We start from the raw sequence: 11,147 nt of genomic DNA on the forward strand, positions 1-11,147 counted from the left end.
GTATGGTGAACTAAGTTAAACTGTAATTCCCCTTTCTTTGGGGAACAAAAGGAACTGAAGGAAACAAAGAAAGTTGACTCTATGACTATACACAATGAGCATAGTGTGTGCACGTGTTCATGTGTGTATTTGTGTGTTTACGTGTCGGAGTGTTTTCCTGCATGTGCGAGTATGAAAACCTCTTTCAGACTTCCATACTGCTATCACACTGGAAGTGCTAATTAAGAGGATTGCCATAAAAAGCTTTGTGCCAGTACCCGAGTAAAGGAAAAGCCCAAATGGACAAGGAAATTGACTCCAAGAACAAGACTGTGTTGTATTTTGTAGCACATATATTTTATATCCACATGTGGTTCATATTTAAACATTCCGTGCATTTACATTGTTAACACTAAACCAAACAGAAGCTAAAACATGAATACATGTTTCTACATGTACCAAGTATAGCAATAACCAGGAGATAAACCCCGAAGTGTATCCATCACTGTTAATTCTGTCGTCTTCTTTTAACACTTCATCCTGATTAGGGTTGCTACCTACGAACATGTGTTTTTGTATTGTTGGAGTACACCAGAGCACCTGGAGTAAACACATAATGATGGTGAAAACACAGCAGGCTCCTCACCCAAAGCAAGAATTCGAACCCAGCACTGGAGACACCTATTGCACTACTATGCCACACTAAAGATAATCAGTAACACACATGTAAAAAAAAAAAGTATCAACAATACTTAAAAGGTCTTTTCAAATGTGTAAGTGATGTGTGCACAGTGGAAGTTTAGTTAGATTTATTTTTTACTGTGGAGTGGCATGGTGGCATAAAGGTAGTATCACTGCCACATAGCTCCTGGATGTTGAGGTCATGTGTTCAATTCCTGATTTGGGTCACTGTCTGTGAGAAGGTCTTTTCTCCTTGTCATCTGCATGGGTTTCCTCCAGGTGCTGCAGTTTCCTCCCACAGTCTAAAACACGTGCTGGACGTAGATTGGCTGTGTGAAACTGTCCATAGGAGTGAGTGACCAAGTGGCTCAGATAGTAGACACATTTGGGCCAACTCTGTCTCACTTTTGTCATTTATGGCTCAGTAATGGCACTTGCAAATGTCGCGTGGGCCGGACGTGGGCCAAATGTCATGAGCCAGGCTTGACTTGGGTTACTTTTATCCATAACACACTTTGGTCCTTAGCACACCTGATATCTGGCCCATAAAATGTGGACTTGTGTCTGAGTTAAGACAACCAAACTCACACTGAGTCAGTGCCATCATTTAAAGCCCAGTGTGGGTCATAAGAGAACTGCAGATGTGCCACGTTTGGGCCAAAAATTCATTGCTGTCTGGGGAGTGTGTAATGCTCTAGGATGGACTGGTGTTCTGTGTGTTCCTGCCTTGTGTCCAATGAATCTGGGTAGTCCTTCTGCAACTATGATCAGGATGAAGCATTCGTTCATTCATGCATTGATTATCTGTAAGCGCTTATCCAGTTCAGGGTCGCGGTGGGTCCAGAGCCTACCTGTGATCACTGGGCACAAGGCGGGAATACACCCTGGAGGGGACGCCAGTCCTTTACAGGGCAACACAGACACACACACATTCACTCACACCTACGGACACTCTTTTTTTAAATTGCCAGTCCATCTACCAACATGTGTTTTTGGACTGTGAGAGGAAACCGGAGCACCCGGAGGAAACCCACGCGACACGGGGAGAACACACCAACTCCTCACAGTCACCTGGAGCGGGAATTGAACCCACAACCTATAAGTCCCTGGAGCTATATGATTGCGACACTACCTGTATGTACCTGTACATATGTCTGTATGTCTTTATGTTGGCATGTGTGTGTTTTTTATGTAAGCACACTAGGGCTGTGCTATATCGTATTGTTCACATACAATAATTTATAAAACAATAAAAAAATCAGTATCATGATATTAGTGATATTCAGACTTGTTTATGTAATGACATCATGCAGTTAAACTTAATACGGCATACGTGACTCTTTACATGAGTCATTTAGACACAGTGAAGTACAGTAGAAAGTGGCTCTGAGGTGGAGGAATTTGCTCCAAAAAAGTGGCTTGTGGGGGTTGTTCGGTTATAAAATATCAGATGTTCAATAAATCATGGTATTATCTTAGAAATTAAAAAAGCATTTAATATTATTAATATACAGTCAATATATATAATTTAATATAATTCATATTAATATCACATTGATTTTGTTGTAATAGTCTATTTATTCAGTGTTTTTTCATACTGCCAAATATATTGTTCTTGCCAAAATACCCTGAAATATTGTGATGGGACATATCACCCAACCGTAAAGCACACACACACACACACACACACACACACACTCGCACATATATTAAATTTAATAAAAAGCTTACTGGATTATTCAGGCCCTTCTGTTCCCTTTGCCACATGCTATCCATACAGCTTTCTGACTCTGATTGAGATGAATCTGTCACTCTGCCTTCACTGTGGTGAATGTCTAAGTGGATGACATCACTCACTGACTTTAGCTGGAGACTCAAATGGTCAAGTTGAAGGAGTGTGTTGAACACCATCTGCTGCCTTTTAACATATAAGATAGAGATAAGCAGGTCAAAGCAGAGATAATGAACGGGCAGTGTGTCTCTCAAGCTCATGATTCAAACTCATCTAACTCATCTCTGAAGGCTGTGACCTGTCTGTTTGATCTATGAGTGCCTGGAGAAATTCACGCCTTTCCTTTACTAAATTCCACATTTAATCTGGAACAGTGATGAGGGGAGGGAGACCAGACTGTCTGATGCGACAGTTAATGCAATATCGTCTGTAGAGATAACAGTCTGATTCCAGGTATTGAGATCAGGCTTTTACTAGGACAATATTAGCTGAAAATACTTCAGAAAGAGACAGAGAGGAATATCAAGTCAGTAACAACTCATACTGAAGGTATTTCTATCAGCACTGAGAAAGAAGAAAAACAAAACATACCAAATCATATATCTTTGCTATCAGGGCACTGTCTCTGTTTATTCATTCATTCATTCATTGTCTGTAACCTCTTATACCAGCTTTGTGATTTAGTTTAAATAATTCAATATTATTTGGTAAATGTAATGAATAATTGACTTCAATCTGACTTCAATAATTGCCTCAGATCAATGTCTGTGAGGAGTTATGTGTGGTCTCTCCATCTTAACTTGGGTTTGCTCTGGGTGCTGTGGTTTCCTGCAGTCCACAAGCACAGGTGGATTGTCTGTGTGGAAACTGTCCACAGGTGTAAGAGTGTGATGCCTGTGTGAGGCCAATCATTCTTGGTAGATTCTGGACAAAACATGAACATAACTAGGATCATGAGGGTACAGAGAATGCATGTATGAATTAAAAGTTCTGAGCATTTTTTTATTGGTCTAATCATCATGAAATGTCCACATAACGTGAAGGTCAGCTGGCGTTTTGCAAACAGTGTAAATAATACAGGGCCATGAAGTTTTGATTTTACAGTGATGAAATGTATAGGAACAAACATGCTATGAAATGTTGGGCTTCAGTTTATGAGCACAGCATGATTTATGACTCACCCCCACCTTTCTCTCTCTCTCACTCACACACACACACATATATCCCTCCTCCACACTATATACACCGTTATGAGTTGTGAGAGTTACTTAATGCTATAACTGCAGTAGATGAATAGTCGTTCATTCATGCAATCAGTCACTTCTAATGATCAAATTAACGTTCAGATCTTCTGCTAAGTGCTTTGATCAGGACAGGATATAACTCACTTCACATTCAGGTTACGGGAATACATTTTTATACAGTTTTCTTATTTTACCTGATTTCAGTTAAATGTAAAGAACAATGTGAAAACGGAACTTCACAACTAACAGTTTAGATTTATTATACGTTTTAAATTGATCTACAGTAACAAACACGTTACCGATCCCTTACATAGAAAAATACATTCATTTGATTTCAGATAGTTACAAAAGATATATGGCTATACATTTTATAATTGCAATGAGCCTAAAAGTACTTGGACATTTGGACTGGTAGTACTAGTGCAATTGGAAATCAGGTTTTTCCATTTCATATTTGTGTTTGTAGATATTGTCATGTTTAAGCAAAGTAAAGATTAAAAAATAGGGGCCATTTGTTTTTGTTCCAGCAACTTATCCACAAAAATGCTTGTATAAACTTCATGAACAATGGTCTCCACCATGAACAAACTATTTGACACCACGGTAAAACTGCCCCAGACTTTGAAGTTGCCACCTCTGTGTTATACAGCTTCCTTTGTGGAGTCTGGCTGGAATTCTTCACATAGAGGCTACAGGGAGTATGATGTTAAGCCAAAAGTGTTTTTATCTGAAACAAATATCATATTATAGGAACCTAAAATTCACCAAAGCTTAGTGTCCAATTATTTTGGGAGACCCTTTGTATTAAAATGCAGGAAAGAGAAACGTGAGGCTTGATGCGATGGTAAACCCTGGAGCTGTCTTAATGTATTGCAAGAAAATACATACAATAATGAAAATAATTGTCAGTACTGTCTTTTATAGCATGCTGAAACTTTGGTAATATAGAATGTGAGCAGTATATATGTTCGGCTCATTATGTTTAAACATGCAGTGAACAGAGTGAGTCCTACCCCTCCAGTGGATCGACAGAGAACACACATACAAAAAAATAAAATAAAATAAACAAATAAATAAGTAAACAGCCCACAACCACTACAAACAGCCCCCTTCATTAGAGCATGAGGAGCTTTTAGGGGTCTAATAGCCCCTCCCTATCAGGAGGTCATTGTTGTTTCCCATTGGTTGTTTTTAAAAGATGCAGGACCAGTGGAGACCTTCCTCATTCCATGCAGTGTCCAAATGCAAATAAGGAGTAATGCTGATTGGGTGGGCTTCAGTGAGTGGGAGAAAAAAGGACAGGAACAGCCCACTCATATTGCAGAGGTTAATCTACAAATGAACAGATGTTATTGCATCCATATGGTTTTTGTATTTCTCATATATTTTCTCAAAATTGTATATTATATCTCTTAGCAAAACCCATTATAAACACTTGTTAAAAAGGCTCATGCAACAGGTTTTACATCAGAAAGGACAACCAATCTATTTTTAGGGTGTTCACAGCTTCTATATATAATTTATTCACAACATTTCTTGGTTCCAGCATTTGTACCTTTAACCGATGGAGAACCTTGACCTACGTAAAGAGAGGTTCTTAAAAAAAACTTCACAGTTCAAATCACACCTTAACGGGTGAAAGTGTTAAAGATTCTTTTGGAATCAAAAGTGGTTCATTTATAGCATCATTCCAAGAAATCTGTTTGGTCCCAATATTTTTAGGAGTGCATGTCTGGTGGCTGGAAGTCCACTTGCAGTGAACAAGCAGATGTTGGTGGCCATCTGTATGTGAGTGAGTGAGTGTCCAGCCCTGGGCGGCAGTGGCAGCGTGATTATGCTGATCAGTCACTTCAGAGGCGGTGGGGCCCTCTCTGCTGATGCCTGACAGGCGTCTGAGAACAAAACACCGCCGGCCTCCAGTTCCCGTGGCAACACCAAAGCCCCCGGCACATGCCCATTTCCTTATCACACACATAGAGTGTCATGTGTGACTGAAACACTACATACATGACAGCCACTCCAGTCTATACATGACACTTAGACAAGGTGTGGGGCAACAAGGTCTGATTGACAGACCTCACCACTCATTTAATCCTTACAGAAGTTGGATTAGTTTTATCTGATGAGGTGTATTACTGAGGTCTTTTGTTCTCGAATCCAATGTCCATAGGTTTTACACATTTGACAGCACTAATACTAGGTTGATCTACTGTAATGGCTGAACCTGAAAAATAGCATAACAAAACCTGGTAACAGGCAGTGCATTGCAGCATGTTATTTTTATTAACCATGTCCTTGGATATGTCCCTGCACTTTAAAAGCATGAGGAATGAGGAAAGGAATTCACAATTAAAGCAAAGATGTTGTGCAATAACATTATACAAGTTTGTTTATCACCTCGAGAGTACACATGATCATAATTAGTTGCTTCTGGCCCTGTTTGCACGGGTGTCCATTAGAGTAAATACAGACAACATCTCTGAATTAAGGCATAGTTCTGGAGTGTGATTCATGCCCACATTTGGAACTCAGATTTCAGTTTGGGAAGAAAATAATGCTGTTGTGGATATCCCTGTTATTGTACACTGTGGTTAAGAAATGTTCTATGAAAACAGAATAATCTTCAAGAAAAAAAATTATGACGGTGGTGTAACAGGTGTTGTCACTGGCAGACAGCTCTGGGTCAATCAGGGCCTCTATCTGTGTGGAGTCTTCCCTTTGTCCACTACCCAGCCACCAGGGTTCTGCCTGTGCAAACCTGGAGCTGGTCCCCAGCATGAGGGAAATGGGAGGAATGCGGGATGTGGGAATCATCGGTCGAGTTGGCACGTGATCCACAGTAGTGACCCCAAACAAGAGGCGCTGAAAGTGGAACAACTTTAAAGAAAATATGAAACAAATTTTGAATATTGCCACATGTATCACCTTTATAAAACTGCCACCCACTGGGTATTATTTATGAGGATACTAAATGGTCACTCAGCTCACTTACAGAACATATTCTGGCAAATGTAAGTTTAATTATTCTGTGCTTACAAATCTGATTTTCTGTACCACACAGATTATCCTAATTCAAGTTTATATTTGTAAAAGATGTGGTTATATGGTATGTCCTGATCATAAAACCATCTATAAAACAGCCTTTGTATCTGATCCTCTGATCTAGAAGCATTTGTGGAAGTGATTTAGATAAAATTGAAAATCAAGTTTTATGTGTTCACACAGGTGATGCAAAGTGCATATGTGTACTAAACAAATGTAAATAAATAAATAATTCAGCCACGTAATTTGAATGCAGCCTTAACTTGAAACTCAGACTGAACAGAGAAAATGTCTATTTTAATCTTTCGTCTTTGTATGTCCTGTTTATTGAATTTGAAGGTGTGGGCTTTGAACGTCATTCAGCCCATCTCCTCTGAGTCATCAGTTCACTGCATCATTGATATCTTAATGAAAGCCCTGTAGTCTGGTCCTGCAGCAGGGCTTTATATCAGTGGCGATAATATCTGTTAGGCCCTGTCTTGTTTTAGATGCTTGCATTAATATTTATGTCAGAGTGGTCATTTGAATGTGACTGTGAGAGATTTGGGCAGAGTGACCACTGTGGCATTGTCAGCTGGGTTGCGGAGAGCACAGACTATTGACCAGCAGAGAGGAATGTGAGTGGGAGGGTCATGTGGCCTTCTTGATTGATAGGACCTCATTAATCACAAAGGCTGCAAGGTTTTTATTGCATTCCTGGGAGAATCAGCCCAGAAAGAGAGAGAGAGAGAGAGAGAGAGAGAGAGAGAGAGAGAGAGAGAGAATAGGCTAGAAAGTGTAGATGTGAGATGGGATGAGAAAAAAATGAAAGATGAAAGAGAAGAGAACAAGAAATGGAGGACAGGCAACAAAGCAAAAGAGATGAAATCAAAACAGAAATGAGAAAGTGAAGTGAAAGAAAAGTAAATTTGAGAGACAGAGTGTGAGGATGATAGATCAAATAAGCATGATAGGAACCAACAGAAAGAGAGATGAGTGAGAAAGAGAGTGTGGGGGGAATGAGAGAGAGAGAGACGGAGTGAGAGAGAGAGAGAGAGAGAGAGAGAGAGAGAGAGAGGGAGGGAGAGAGAGAGAGAGAGAGAGAGAGAGAGAGGGAGGGAGAGAGAGAGAGAGAGAGAGAGAGAGAGAGAGGGAGGGAGAGAGAGAGAGAGAGAGAGAGAGAGAGAGAGAGAGAGAGAGAGAGAGAGAGAGGGAGAGCACTGTGAACATAGCTCTGGGTACAGCTTGTTCTTGCTGCAAACTGCACATTGGCATCAGTGAAAGAGTGATAAAAAGGAACAGAGAGAGAGAGAGAGAGAGAGAGAGAGCAAGCAGAGGGAGGCAGAGAGCGCAAGAGTAAGACTGGTGAGTGAGGAAGTGAGAGTGTTGAACAGATCCAGATCTAGTGAGAGTTGGAAAGGGAGGTGATGCGTTTCACAGCAACTGACTCTGTTCAAAGATTTCATAATCACTGTGCAATACACTGTGTTCTGAACAAAACAGAACCAGCGGAGAGTGTTTATACAGATATTACATTAATGACATATGTATTTTACCATATGCCTGAGCAGAATGACAGGATGCAAGGAAAGCTGTATTTTATCCAGTTCTACTAACAATGTGGAAAAAAAACTGCAGTCATTGGAGGAGTGGGTCTGTTATCTTTCTTACAGCTCCTAATCAAAACTCCTATGGCTAATGCTAAATGCAATATGCATGTCATTGCTGCTGGGACATATATTCTGCAGCTCTGTGCATGGATAAATAGAAATGGTCCTGAATTAGAAATTACCTTTTAAATTAATAAAAGTAACATTAATTCATTCCCTCATTGCCTGAAACCGCTTATCCAGTTAAGGGTTGTGATGGGTCCGGAGCCTACCCCGGCGCAAGGTGAGCCCACACCCTGGAAGGGGCAATAAAAATAACATTGAATTTCATTAAAATTACAATCTTTATTCCTTCACTGAAAAGATTACAATAAGTGAATAAATTCACTTAGCATTAGCCATTGGAGATTGTCCAGGACAGATTGTTTAAATCAGTGTAGTTGGAGGAGAATGTTAACTGTCCAGATCTGTTATGCTAACAAACTAGCATCATACTTGTGATGAGAGGAGTAGGAGGGTCATCCAACTCAGCTAGAGAGTGAGGCCAAAAGTGCTCAACCAATGTTCAACAAACATTTTAATGATGTTTGCCATTTTAAATAAAATGTTCTTTATATATTAGACTAAAATGTTTTCTTTAACATTTTTCTTTAGAAAATGTGGGTAATGTTAGTCAAAATTGTGAACGTTCCCTGCTAGCTGGGTTGCTTGGTTACACAAGTTGCCATGTATTACAGATTAAAATAGGAATCGGATACACTTCTCTCAAATGGACTGGCAGGAAAAAGTAGAAGTTCTGACAAAATTAGTTCTTGCTTCCCCTTATGTGAGTGGATAGACCTGGCCTAATTCCTAGCCTAGGCCTTGTTTAGGACTTTTTAAAAATACAATAAATACTGCAAATGTTTATACACATTTGAAAGGTGAACAACAGAACCATAATTCGTTGCAACATTAAAAAACAAAACTGGGACACACTTAGCTAATGACCACTTTCATTAAACAAGCTTATTAAGGTGAATTAAATAGTGTATCCATGCCTGTTTCATAACTTCTGCATTTCTAAATACACATGGCACTCCGCAGCCCTATGGATCATTTTTAACTAAACAGAATATTCGATTAGAAAAGGGTTTTTTATTTATTTATTTTTTGTAGTAAGTTGTCCTTGAAGGATTACTGAATGATTGAATTTTGATGTGGAGACACCTAGTGGTGGAACGATGTAATTTATTTTAAGTGCCACGCTTTACCGATTGTTCCTACAAAAGAGCTCCTCTGGTCTCTTTTTTTTTTTTTTTTTGGTTCGTTCCTTTTTCAGCTTCATGACAGCTCCACATAACACTGAAATGTCTTGTGACAGTGGATTGAAGAACAGAAACCACCGTGGACTTAGATGCAAATCTCAATTTGAGTTAGATAAATGCATACATATTGTTATTATGATGGGGACATATTTGGTGTCTGCCTCTTTGTGATTGGCTGTTATTATTCTTGCGTTTGCGTCTGTTTTAGTTAATTAATTAATTCAGTCGTTCGTTCAACTCCCGTAAACATCTTCATGTTGATCAAACTTCCGGTGCAACCAGAGCCTTCCCAGAATCACTGGGCACAAACAGGAACACACCTTAGACAGGGCTCGTTTAACACATACAGTACTGTGCAAACGTTTTACGATTTAAATATTTATCTATCTGAGCAGTAAGACTTTATTTGCTCAAAAACAGATACACCCACCCCACCTATAACAGAATAGAAAATACAGTAAATAGTGATATTCTCCTAGTGACAATCCAATATTATCCGAGGTTTCTTCATGATTTTAAACCAAGTGTGCTGTGGATTAAAAAAAACAAAACAAGGAGAACATTTGGAAAAATATGCTTATATAATAATACATAACTATATTTATACTGTTATATAAATTATAAATATCTATAAGTGTATACCATCACCACACTTATTGAGAAGATAAATTATTTTAAATAATATTAATTAGAGGTGTCTAAGACTTTTGCACAGCACTGTACAGGTGCTGGTCATAAAATTAGAATATCATGAAAAAGTTGATTTATTTCCATTCAGAAAGTGAAGCTTGTATATTATACTCGTTCATTACACACAGACTGATATATTTCAAGTGTTAATTTCTTTTAATTTGATGATTATAACTGACAACTAATGAAAACCCCAAATTCAGTTTCTCAGAAAATTAGAGTATTGTGAAAAGGTTCAATATTGAAGACACCTGGTGCCACACTCTAATCAGTGAATTAACTCAAAACACCTGCAAAGGCCTTTAGATGGTCTCTCAGTCTAGTTCTGTAGGCTACACACTCATGGGGAAGACTGCTGACTTGACAGTTGTCCAAAAGACGACCACTGACACCTTACACAAACAGGGCAAGACGCAAAAGGTCATTGTAAAGAGGCTGGCTGTTCACAGAGCTCTGTGTCCAAGCACAGTACTAGAGAGGTGAAGGGAAGGAAAAGATGTGGCGATAGGAATAACCGCATCCTGGAGAGGATTGTGAAACAAAACCCATTAAAAATGTGGAGGAGATTCACAAAGACTGGACTGCAGTTGGAGTCAGTGCTTCAAGAACCACCACGCACAGACGTATGCAAGACATGGGATTCAGCTGTCAGCTGTCTTGTGTCAAGCCACTCAAGTGACAAGAGACAGTGTCAGAAGTGTCTCGCTTCCAAAAAGAACTGGACTGCTGTTGAGTGGTCCAAAGTTATGTTCTCTGATAATAGTAAATTTAGCATTTCCTTTGGAAATCATGGTCCCAGAGTCTGGGGGAAGAGAGGAGAGGCACAGAATCCAGTGTAAAGCTTGAGGTTCAGTGTAAAGTTTCCACAGTCAGTGATGGTTTG

Source organism: Hoplias malabaricus, chromosome 6 (genome assembly GCF_029633855.1).
Source record: "Hoplias malabaricus isolate fHopMal1 chromosome 6, fHopMal1.hap1, whole genome shotgun sequence".
In the NCBI taxonomy this organism is placed as follows: domain Eukaryota; kingdom Metazoa; phylum Chordata; class Actinopteri; order Characiformes; family Erythrinidae; genus Hoplias; species Hoplias malabaricus.